Source organism: Nannobrachium achirus, assembly GCF_963921795.1.
Source record: "Nannobrachium achirus genome assembly, chromosome: 1".
NCBI classification, from domain to species: Eukaryota; Metazoa; Chordata; class Actinopteri; order Myctophiformes; family Myctophidae; genus Nannobrachium; species Nannobrachium achirus.
The window spans coordinates 6,517,468-6,530,996 of record NC_137810.1 but is presented as its reverse complement, the minus strand read 5'-3'; positions in this window follow the sequence as shown (position 1 = coordinate 6,530,996).

Below are 13,529 nucleotides of genomic sequence, written 5' to 3'. Positions count from 1 at the left end.
ATTTGAGTACTTTTTCCACCAATGAACATTATTATAGGCAACATAATATGTATTTCCTTCACTGATTTGATCCAACTATTATTGTCCTTCTCCTTTTATCACCAAACCCTCAAATCTATTGATCAAAAACAAGTGATCTACAAGCTCTGGACAAAACACTGCATCAACACTGTGTTGTTTTGCTAGGGTTCAATGTGGTGTAATAAGGCCTCAACCAACAGATATCATTTATAATCAAATTACCTTTTTAGAAATATCCAATGGAACCATTTCATCCTTCACATCCAACAGTCCACTGTTAAACCTCACACGTGACAGAGGGCCGAAACAGGCCTTCAACACTACCGCTGTTACGTTCACCTGTAAAATGACATGCAGAAAAGACAATTCATGGATATGTGAATTTTGGCAAAAATAAAAGGCAATATAACACAAAAGATGATCATGACCATGGTTTAATTGTTATATTTTAACTAGACCTTACCCGTTTGAAGATAATGTGCTCCAATATATGTGCAGAGTGTGGGTTATGGAAAAAGTAACTGTAACTGGTGCGTGCGTGAGAATATGTGGGAGCATCATAATGTAAGGAGCAACCCATGGAGGAGTGTATATTTTTTGATGGATACAAATAATTTAACAGCTAAATTAGGTGAATAGAAGTATGGGGATGTATGCGCTTGCTCTACATAATTTTGCCATACCCGTCGGAAGATAAGACACACATCAAATGCACCCGGTGCATGAGTGACCCGTGCATGCAGGCAAACCACATGAGAGAGAGAGAGAGAGAGAGAGAGAGAGAGAGAGAGAGAGAGAGAGAGAGAGAGAGAGAGAGAGAGAGAGAGAGAGAGAGAGAGAGAGACACTGCAACATTCCTAACTGTGAGATTGGTGGGTGTGTGTGTGTGTGTGGGGCTACAGATCCCATAGCCTGGAGGAACAGACCGTAACCCTGACAACAGGCTGAAGTTGAGTTGAAAAGAAGTGGTATAAAAACGCTAAGAAATAGCTTGAATTTGGGAAAAATGGAAATCGGGCTCCGTCATCGTCTGTATAATGATAATGGCCAAAGCCATGTGAAAATTGGGATCAGTTGCTGAAGAGAGAAAGGTGGAAATGCATATTCTGACTGACTGACCTACTGACTGACCTACTGACTGACCTCCCTAATTATAGAATGGATAGTTATCTATTAAAAAGAGGGAGGGGTGGAAGCCCCCATCAACACTAAGCTACTACAATAAATGTAAAAACTATTTGTGACCAAAAACACAACAAACACCAAAGACAAAGATAATAGATAATAAATGGTAATAAAATGCAAAAAAACAAACATAACAAACCTGTTCCTCAATCTTCCTCCTTTTGGGTTCCCTACAGGACTGCTCAACTTCCCCCAGTTGGTTCATCTGTAATGATGAATGGATTGGTATTAAACACAAGTTGGAGAATCTATTCTCTAATAAAGACAGTCTTCAAGGTTAGTAGTTTGTATCAAACAATACAACTCATTGACCATTACTATGGTAAAGTCTCAACCACACAATTCCAGTGTGTTACCTTCTTGTTCAGTTGTTCCTCGAAGTCAAATCCTTGGAAATGGTTCACTGTCTTGTCTCTGAATTTGCAGAAAGCACAAACAACGTTATATGGTACTTATACGGTATACCGAGGAGACTGTCTTCGCACTTTTAATTCAGCCAATCAGAGCAGAGCAAAGAAAGGATTGTTTTTCATGCAAAAATAAATAAATACATAAATGCTTACAATGGATTTGGAATCATGAAGAACCCCTAGTTTGACCCCTCACATGCTACTTAAAGCAGATTAATTTTTATATGTTTCTTTTCCTGTATAGTGAAGTCGATGGGACAGTGAATATACAAATGAAACGACCCTAACCTTTTTTTCGCGATGTTTTCGGCAGAGCAGGCCTCGCATTCTGTGGACCTTAATGACCAAACTAGATGAAACAGAAACAAAATGTACGGCATGACACCACAGCTTTTGGGCTTGTGGGTCCCTGACTATAACATACCGGTAGCACATCAACTATCTGGAGACATTTCAGTACGCACAGTCTGGTGATTTAACAACATGCCTTGCACGTTTGCTTGAAGACATTTTAAATTGAGTTTAATGTGAAATCCATATGATTCCCATTTGGTAGGCCACGTATGAATTAATTCATTATTTGGACACACCTGATTCCAATAACTATCTGTATTGATGTGCATAGCCTTTTTGTGTTGTGTAATGGTCACCGTTTGACAGGTAACACCACTGTCACAATCACTATAATATTTAAATGACAAAAGGGATAATATGCAAACATGGACAGTCTGACAGCAGAATTGAGCGTAGACATACAGATTAGAGCTTTGGAATCAGGTGCGTCCAAATAATAATTCATTAATTGATACGTGCACTGCGCAAATAGGTCATGAGTCACGATGTCCCAATATACATCATAGCATTTGATTTGGAAGATTATCATAGGCCTACTGCTGCTATGCTTTATGGTGAAGAAGGTTTGTAAAATAGCCTATAGGATATGCAGCAAAATTGTTCTGGTGGGAGGCGCACAGATCAACCCCGCAAGCATGAACTTTCTGTGTCTGGTTCATGGTGCGCTCTCCTCTGCTCTGTGCCAAATTCTGTCTGTCTGTCTGTCTGTCTGTCTGTCTGTCTGTCTGACACACGGACAGACATGTGGCAGCCCGGCCAGTGCGCTGCATCGCGTGTCATCGTTGCCTAGTTAAAGACACTTGACTTAACATTTTAAGCCAGGCAAAATGGATAAAAAAGCCGGACCCTTGAACATTTAGGTGAAATGGCTCTTCAACGGCGGAGAAGACTAGGCGAAAGTGCCAGGCGAAAGGACCAAATGTGTTGAGGCAAATACGTTTTAGGCGAATGGGCTGGTGACCCTCAAAATGCCCCCCAAAAAAAGAAAAATAGAAGTATAAGTCGATCATGATAATAATATACATAGTTAAATTATTAACTAAAATTGAAATTAGAAGGAGAACAAAATATTTACTGTTATGTTTAATGATAATACACTTGGAGAAACTTATTGTGAGACTGACAGTTGCTAACCCAAATGACATCATTGGTACCAGGCAACTGGGATGTGTTTGAATGATGTTTGAATGCAAGTTATTGACATGAAAACTGGACTGAAATGTCAAGGCCACAGTACTGAAAATATATCTGTTCAGGAGGCACCGTTTGAAACTCTCACTCCCCAATGTATGTGATGTTATGCTTGAAATGGGGGTTAGCATCATATACCACTAGTTATGGTTTTAATTCAATAATCAGGGAAAGGGGGTTAGCATCATATACCACTAGTTATGGTTTTAATTCAATAATCAGGGAAAGGGGGTTAGCATCATATACCACTAGTTATGGTTTTAATTCAATAATCAGGGAAAGGGGGTTAGCATCATATACCACTAGTTATGGTTTTAATTCAATAATCAGGGAAAGGGGGTTAGCATCATATACCACTAGTTATGGTTTTAATTCAATAATCAGGGAAAGGGGGTACTCTACTCTACTCAAGCCAAAAAAGATTGAGAAAACACTGGGTTAGGGTGTGTAACCCTATTGCTGAATGAAGGGACAACTCATTTGCATGTATTCCTTTTAGTATAAGTAGTGAGTAAATAAAGCCCCCAACAGTATTGTGTGAAAAGGTGTGGAAGGATTGTAATAATAAAGGTTTACCAGAGGACAGCCATGAGTTATCCAAAGATTGTGATGATGATTTTGAGCAACCAACAACCTCCCGTTGCTCCGAAGTTGGTCGTTTGACTCAATTCAATGACTCAAATTGACTCGTTTTTCATAGTCACTCGATCAAAGCTCTACTTTCGCAGTCAAATTGCTCCCCTGAGCCTTTATTATTTCAACGTATTATAGTCTAAAGGATTTTAGTATCACCGCTGTTTGTTTACATCTACACTTCCGCATGAAGCGACGTGCCTGGGTCACGTGACCAGAGAGAGAGAGAGAGAGAGAGAGAGAGAGAGAGAGAGAGAGAGAGAGAGAGAGAGAGGGAGAGGGAGAGAGAGAGAGAGAGAGAGGGAGAGAGGCGGGGGGGGGGGGGGGGGGGGGGGTGTGACGTCATGTTTCAGAAACAGAAATGAGAAAACATTTCATTCATAACTTTATTCAAATAGCTGTAGTAGTTCTATGATGTCATGACTTGATGTGTGATTGCATCATATGTGGCTTTGTGGGAACTGGGAACTATGATTGAGTCTATAATAGTTATAATATATAATATATTTTTTATAAATAATAAAAAGGATGTTTTTGTTTTCTCTCACAGAGGTAATTTATTGATTTACAAAATATCTAAATATAAATCAGACTTTAATATCTTTTTGTATACAAATGGGCTGTGTTTCCTTTAGAATAGAATAGAATATGGTCCCGCGCCTTCGGGACGTTTTTTGTCGCATACATTTGCACATACGTGAGATTTATCTCTGCATTTTACCCATCCTATAACAACTAGGAGCAGTGAGCAGCCATATTCGGCGCTCGGGGAGCAATTTTGGGTTAAGGTCTTGCTCAGGGACACATTGACACATTGCTGCCTGACCGGGAATCGAACCAGGGACAACCAGGGGAACTGGTTCCCCAGGCAGGCTCCCTAACCACTCAGCTATGGTCACCCTGGACAATAGCTTACCTTTAGGCCTATAAACAAATAAAAATGTGTTTTAATTTAATGCGATATTCTCTTTTTTCCCCTCTAATGGAAATATACATTTGTTTATTTTATTCAATGTTGCCCCCCACCCCCCACCCCCACCAAACAAAAATAAAAACATAACACATGAAATAAAACATATGGATTAATGAACAGTGAGGATCTTACTGTCAGAATATACTGCATACTGCTTATCAGTCACATTCACATCATTACACAACTTTTGATCTTCTTCATTGAGAAAGTTTGACAACTCTTGAAAGGTGTCTTCCTCCCCAGGCCAGCAAGCGGTGGAATTCTGAGATGTTTGAACATTACTTGAGGGTTACATCATGTCTCCATTCTGACATGTCTCCTTTCTGACATGTCTCCATTCTGACATGTCTCCATTCTGACATGTCTCCATTCTGACATGTCTCCTTTCCGACATGTCTCCTTTCCGACACTAACCCTATATCTAACTCTAACCCTAAATCTAACCTCTATGGAAGTGTTGCCACTCCGACAATACGAAGTCAATGTCGGAGTGGCGACATGTCGGAATGGAGAGCGCCCCCCTTACTGGAGTATTTCCACTTTCCAATACTTTTACTTCTACTCCACTACATCTTAGATCCAAACATTGTACTTTTACTCCACTACAATTATTTGAAATCTTAAGTTTTGCAGATAATACATTATAATATTATAAAACATTCATGAACCACTTTAGGGCTGGAGGTGTAGTGTGGGGGAGTCAGTGGTAGAGGGGAACAGACGAGGTGTAGTGTGGGGGAGTCAGTGGTAGAGAGGAACAGACGAGGGCTTGAAGGGAGGTTGAGCAAGACTGTGGGATTCCATGCTGCACCAGACTTCTTCTGGTCGATGTAACCAGAAATGTATCTTTTGAATACTTGCTGCCCAATAGTAATGCATAAAATTTGGAAGTGCTAATCCTCCATTTGGACGGTCTCTCTGGAGTAGAAACTATTTATTGTTGGAGTAAAACCGTTCGATATAAAAAGGTAGAAATTAGGCTATCAATTGATTGAAAAAGTGTCAAACATTTGCCTTGTGCAATATGGCCTACTTGTGCGCCAGCAGAGCGTGCCATAAGGTGTGCTCACCACCGGTGATGCCAGTCACATCACACTGGCGGTGCCAGGGTGCCACATCACCACTGGCATCACCAGGAATGCTGGTCAGAAAGGCTGGTAGTAAATATATTTACTAAAGATTAGAACAATACCTTGAAGTTGCAAAAAATAAATACATAGAAATGATTGCACAATAATAATAAAATGAATAATAATATTCTGATTCCAAAGTTTTATTTTAAAAAGAATGCACAAAAGAAGACTTTATCAGTTTAAAACATAAGAAGGGAAGCGCTGCCTGGTTTCATTCACAGTGGCTCAAAACCCTCATGCCTATACCTATATGCAATAGGCATAATTATGCATAGAATCAAAGGAACAAAAAGTTACTTTGATTGTGGTGAGGCGGACTGTGGCTTCTGTGGCTTGTCATACTGTGATTAGAATGAATGTTCCTCAAGCAAATTTCCAGACTTAAGAAAAAGACAAAGCTTCTGCTTACTGTAAGGTGTCCCCCCTAACTGAACCCTCATGTTCTGCTTCAAAGTTTCATTTAGACGAAAGCTTCAACAAAGTGTACAACTAGGGTTTCCTAGTGTATGAATTCTCATGCAGCTCTTCAAAGTGGTAAAATGACTAAAGCTGCTTCCAAAAGCCCCCTTTCCACTGCAAGGTGGAATTAGCCTGATAAATCAGTCCGCATATTACCACCCCCTGTTGGTGGGTGGTGTGTAGTGTGGACTGACCCTGGAGATTTAATATTTTATTTCTCCTCGCCCGAGGAGCGGGGGAATTGAATGGGCCAATCAGGGTTGTATGCTTGAGGCACGTGGTTTGGCTTCTGGTGGATTCCCAATGCTGGTCCGGTCCCAGCCCCCCCCCCAGCCCCCTCCCTGCAGAGCTCTCCTGCCACGTGAGTCACTAGTGGACTCTGATTGGTGTCCTCTGCCCACGTGACAGTCGATAGTGGACTCTGATTGGTCCGTGAAAACTGTCATGGCGGCGTCAGACTCGACTCGAATTATTTTAATAAACTATACAATAATGCCGTTTCATTACGTTTTAATACCATTTTGCACTAACGTAAACATGCAATCATATAATATGTCATAAGAAACTAGTAAGACACCTGAGGGTGGAATGCGACCTCAGGGTGACATGCGACCTCGCACTTTAGGGCGAGGTCGCGTCAATTCTTGACCATCTGGCCAACCACAGCGTTTCTCTGACGATTCTAGTTGTTGTCATTCTGGGGGGAGTTTGTTCATGTTATTGTGAGGGTATCAACCCTAGGAGACACGGGGAAAACATGCAAACTCCACACAGAAAGACCCTATCGCCAACCCCACCTAGGGTGTGAGCGATAGGGCCTAAACATGGAGATGTGGAGAACACTATATATGGAGATAGTCCAGTCCATCATGTCATATGGGACTACCGTCATAGACAGTAGCCATTGTTCGGCCGTAGTCAATGGCTGTCTGTCTGTCTGTCTGTCTGACTGTCTGTACAGGAAGTGATGTCACATGACATACTTTTTATGCCCATATATGAGTAATTCTGTACCACATCTCCATGTTTAGGCCAAACAGGTTCGCTCCATTTCTCCATGTATAGGTCCAAATGCCCAACGTCGAGCTTGACAAGGAGGATACCGCACATTGTACCTCATCCACCCTTTCTTCTCTCTCCTTTTGGTATCTTTATCCTCCGCCTCCTTTTTTTCTTTTTTATTCTTCTCTTTTTTTCACAGCCGCCCCCATATTTACTTTAGAAAATATATATTAAATTCTAAGAACGTTTCGAGTACCAGTTTGATACAAGAGCGAATAAGCGCTACACTTCTGGAATCCTGTGCGTCGACTTAAAGGCGGATCCAGGCCTAATAACTTTATCTAGCCGCCCCGTTGCCACCTCCTTGTTACATTTTCTTTCCTGAGACACATTGTACCTCATCCACCCTTTCTTCTCCCTCCTTTTGGTATCTTTATCCTCCTCCTCCTTTTTTTTCTTTTTTATTCTTCTCTTTTTTTTCCTTTCTTAGTCTTGTGTATCCTTCTCTTTTGGCTACTGTCTATGACGGTAGTCCCATATGACATGATGGACTGGACTATCTCCAGTCCATTGGTCGCAATAACGTATTTTTGCAATGTCACGCCACGTCGCCGTCGGGGGCTCTAAGCGTGTGTGTGTGTGTGTGTGTGTGACGTCAATAGGCTTTAGCCCGCCCCCGCTGAAGTAGAATCTCCGTCCGAAGGTTCAGACTCTCTCCCTAAGCGAAGTGAAACGTAGTGTGTGAAGAGACTTGACGCTTGCAGCCAGGCAAAGGTGGAACCAGAACTTTCAGGAACCTGAACCTCTCTCTCTCTCTCTCTCTCTATATATATATATATATATATATATATATATATTGGTTCTGGTTTTGTTTCCATTACACACGGCCCGGTTTCAGACGAGGTTCCTGGAACCTTTTATGGGTCCTGCTCCTGAGGTAGAACTTAACATGAGTTCTGGTAAGCTATGGGCGGGGCCAGCAGCGCTGCTGCTCTTTTTTGGGACCTTCCCAGTTAGTTCTGGTTATAGGGAAACGTAAGCGGAACTTCAGAGGTTCTTGAAAGTTATTGGTTCTGGAAAGTTCTGTCTCTAGTTCTGGGTCGACCCTACAGTGGAAATGGGGCTTTACATAGTACAGCTAAAGACTATTCTCCTGTATGAACCTTCATGTGCCGCTTCAGATTACTATTTACACTAAAGCTGATACCACAAACTGTACAGCTATAGGGTTTTTCCCCTGTATGAATTAGCATGTGTTGCTTAAGATCACCCTTTCGACTAAAGCTGCTGCCACAATCTGCACAGCTAAAGGGTTTTTCCCCTGTATGAATTAGCATGTGTTGTTTCAGATTACTCTCTTGACTAAAGCCGTTGCCACAAACTGTGCAGCTAAAAGGTTTTTCCCCCGTATGAATTAGCATGTGTTGTTTCAGAATACTCTCTCGATTAAAGCTTTTACCACAAAGTGTACAGCTAAATGGCTTTTCCCCTGTATGGAAGGAGAAAAACGCCCGCACACTGTTCATATGCTCCAAAAAAACTTACTTTTATTATAGGCAACTGGCTGCAACGTTTCGACTTTACGTCTTCATCAGGCAAAAGTTGTAGTAACAAACAAAGAAACCCCTTATATACAGGACCATTACTTGATTGTAAGGCATAACACCTGGGAGTAGGGTGGTGCTCAAACCACCCTACTCCAATCACAGGGACTGGATACATAGCTCCACCCCTCAAAAAAGTACCTTTACTCAAATACTTAAACAAACTTACATACAGTGTATCAATGCAGTAGTACATGTTATGAACAATAAGATAATTATATACAAAACGTTAAAACCTTTAGTCATGAAAAAAGTTAAAGTTTACAAATAAGGTACAAAAACAACAAAATAATCAACATGACATGATTAGATGTTTAGGCCTATCCATGATAGGGTTTTAAGGTGAGTGTCCCTGGTCAAATTTGAACTGGGGACTTCTGCACAGGGGAATCTGTAGGCTAGATCTCTAGACCACTAACTGGCTTTTGAGAATCAGCCTAGAAGTACCAATGAGGGAATAAGGGGAAAAACAAATATAAACTAGAGGAAAGGCTTAACATCAAATTCCTCATTTAAACCATCTGGAGACATTGTATTGAGGAAATAAATCCAATATGTCTCACGTTGGAGGAGTAACCTTTCAAGATCTCCACCTCTTGGTGGCTTTTCAACCTTCTCCACACCAACATACCGCAAGTTATTGAGGTTATGACCAGCTTTTTTAAAATGTGCAGCAACAGGATTACGTTCGTCACCATTTCTTATGCAGCTTCTATGTTCAGTAATCCTGGTGCGTAGAGCCCGTGAAGTCTTGCCCACGTATGCCAACCCACAGGGACAACGGATCAGATATACCACATGTGTAGTGCTACATGTAATTGCACCACGTATGGATATATCCCGGCCTGTGTGGGGATGACTGAAAACCTTGCATTTTGTTGTATAAGTACATTGTACACAGTTGCCACATCTATAGTTTCCATCTGGTACCACTGGGAAGTTGGAAATACTCTGAGTACCCAAATCTGATTTCACCAGACTGTCCCTCAAGTTGGGAGAGCGTTTAAACACAAGTCTTGGTTTTTCTGGAAAAGCATTTTTCAACCTCGGATCAGACTGGATAATATGCCAATGTTTTTGAATGGCACCCCTAAACTCTGAGCCCAGTGGAGAATATTTAGTGCAGCACATAGGAATATTATTCCCGGTTTTCTTATTTTTGGGGCGCAGGCAATCATTTTGTGTTACCTGGTCAAAGCGCTCTCTAGCTGCATCCACCCACTCTCTTTTGTAACCTCTACTGAGGAACCTGTTAGAGAGATCAGAGGACTGTTTTGCATATGAAGCATCATCACTACAGATCCTCCGAACACGGTGGAATTGGCTGACTGGCAGACTTTTTATCAAAGGTGATGGGTGAAAACTATCACCCCTTAAAAGGGAATTACGGTCTGTGGGCTTGCGAAACAAATCAGTTTGTATAGTATTGTCCCTTTTGTAAATTTGTACATCAAGGAAGCTAATGCGCTCCCTATTAAATTCCAGTGTAAACTTTAGATGGTCATTACAGGAATTTAAGTAATTATGAAAGTCTGCCAATTCCTCCACACTGCAATCCATGATTATAAATATGTCGTCAATATACCTTCTATATAATGAAATCTTTGAGTAAAAGGGATTCACAGGGTTCAGCACAAAATTGTGTTCAAACAGACCCATATATAGACAAGCATAGTTTGGCGCCATCTTACTGCCCATTGCGGTACCTTTCAGTTGCAAGTAAAAATCTTTCTGAAAACGAAAATAATTATGAGTCAACACCATATTTGCTAAATCCAATATGCACTCTGTGCTCGGTTTGGATGCAGGTGGGCGTTGTCTAAGGAAAAACTGAAGTGCCTCAAGTCCACCCTCATGAGGTATATTAGTATAAAGACTCTGAACATCAAAAGTGGCAAATATAGATGACTCAGTCATATTCCCATATGATTTAAGCAAATTAATGAAGTCTATAGAGTCCCTTATATAAGAGGGCAAAGCAGTAACCTCTGACTTAATAAAATGATCCACATATGCAGAGATATTCTCTGTGAGGCTACCAATACCACTCACTATAGGCCTACCAATGAGAGGAGTAGTTAAACCCTTATGTATCTTTGGAAGGGTGTATATGACTGGAATCACAGGGTTATTAACCTTCAGGAATTCAAACGTGGCCTGATCAAATTCAGAGTTATTCAAATGAGTAGATAATTGTAAATGCACATGAGACTTAAACCTCAAGGTAGGATCAGATGGCAGTTTCTCATAGAATATGGTGTCATTCAACTGTCTGTTCATTTCATTGCAGCTAGAGAGCGCTTTGACCAGGTAACACAAAATGATTGCCTGCGCCCCAAAAATAAGAAAACCGGGAATAATATTCCTATGTGCTGCACTAAATATTCTCCACTGGGCTCAGAGTTTAGGGGTGCCATTCAAAAACATTGGCATATTATCCAGTCTGATCCGAGGTTGAAAAATGCTTTTCCAGAAAAACCAAGACTTGTGTTTAAACGCTCTCCCAACTTGAGGGACAGTCTGGTGAAATCAGATTTGGGTACTCAGAGTATTTCCAACTTCCCAGTGGTACCAGATGGAAACTATAGATGTGGCAACTGTGTACAATGTACTTATACAACAAAATGCAAGGTTTTCAGTCATCCCCACACAGGCCGGGATATATCCATACGTGGTGCAATTACATGTAGCACTACACATGTGGTATATCTGATCCGTTGTCCCTGTGGGTTGGCATACGTGGGCAAGACTTCACGGGCTCTACGCACCAGGATTACTGAACATAGAAGCTGCATAAGAAATGGTGACGAACGTAATCCTGTTGCTGCACATTTTAAAAAAGCTGGTCATAACCTCAATAACTTGCGGTATGTTGGTGTGGAGAAGGTTGAAAAGCCACCAAGAGGTGGAGATCTTGAAAGGTTACTCCTCCAACGTGAGACATATTGGATTTATTTCCTCAATACAATGTCTCCAGATGGTTTAAATGAGGAATTTGATGTTAAGCCTTTCCTCTAGTTTATATTTGTTTTTCCCCTTATTCCCTCATTGGTACTTCTAGGCTGATTCTCAAAAGCCAGTTAGTGGTCTAGAGATCTAGCCTACAGATTCCCCTGTGCAGAAGTCCCCAGTTCAAATTTGACCAGGGACACTCACCTTAAAACCCTATCATGGATAGGCCTAAACATCTAATCATGTCATGTTGATTATTTTGTTGTTTTTGTACCTTATTTGTAAACTTTAACTTTTTTCATGACTAAAGGTTTTAACGTTTTGTATATAATTATCTTATTGTTCATAACATGTACTACTGCATTGATACACTGTATGTAAGTTTGTTTAAGTATTTGAGTAAAGGTACTTTTTTGAGGGGTGGAGCTATGTATCCAGTCCCTGTGATTGGAGTAGGGTGGTTTGAGCACCACCCTACTCCCAGGTGTTATGCCTTACAATCAAGTAATGGTCCTGTATATAAGGGGTTTCTTTGTTTGTTACTACAACTTTTGCCTGATGAAGACGTAAAGTCGAAACGTTGCAGCCAGTTGCCTATAATAAAAGTAAGTTTTTTTGGAGCATATGAACAGTGTGCGGGCGTTTTTCTCCTTCCATTATCTGATACCTTGATGTCCAGCACCTGGCCTGAATATAGGCTTGAGATGTGCACACAATCTTGTCTATGAACTTTTCCCCTGTATGAACCTTCATATGCCGCTTCAGAATACTCTCTTGACTAAAGCGGTTGCCACAAACTGTACAGCTATAGGGTTTTTCCCCTGTATGAATCCTCATGTGCTGCTTCATAGTACTATTTTGACTAAAGCTGCTGCCACAATCTGTGCAGATAAAAGGTTTTTCCCCTGTATGAATTAGCATGTGTTGCTTAAGATGTCCCTCTCGACTAAATCTGTTACCACAAAGTGAACAGAGGAAGGGTTTTTCCCCCGTATGAATCTTCATGTGCCCCTTCAGATGACTGTTTTTACTAAAGCTGCTGCCACAAACTGTACAGCTAAATGGCTTTTCCCCTGTATGAGCCTTCGTGTGCTTCTTCAGAATACTATTTTTACTAAAGCTGCTGTCACAAACTGTGCAGCCAAAGGGTTTTCCCCCTGTATGAAGTCTATGAACTCTCATGTGCTGCATCAGAAGATATTTTCGATTAAAGCCGGTGCTGCAAAGTGTACATACAAAGGGATTTACCCCTCTATGAGTCTCCGTGGATGGACACTGTTTTGATGATTTCACAGCGTGGAAAAGCTTATTGCTCATAGACGGTCTTTGTCCTTCCACGTGTTGTGTATCGTTTGATTTTTTGGTGTTTAAAATTGACCGGTCTTCCCTGGTCTCCTCCCAGTCATCACTGTCTTCAGTGTCAGATTCAGAACAGTGTGAAGAGAGGAGCTGAGCATCACTGGTTCCTTGTGATGTTTCACAGTTATCTGCGCCAGCTTGCATTTGTTTGTGTGTGTAGGAGGTGCTGGCTGGAGGGTCTGATTCTCTGTTTTCATCAGTCTCATCACTTTTCACTGTTACTAATGTCAACATTGTCCCATCAGCCTCTAAT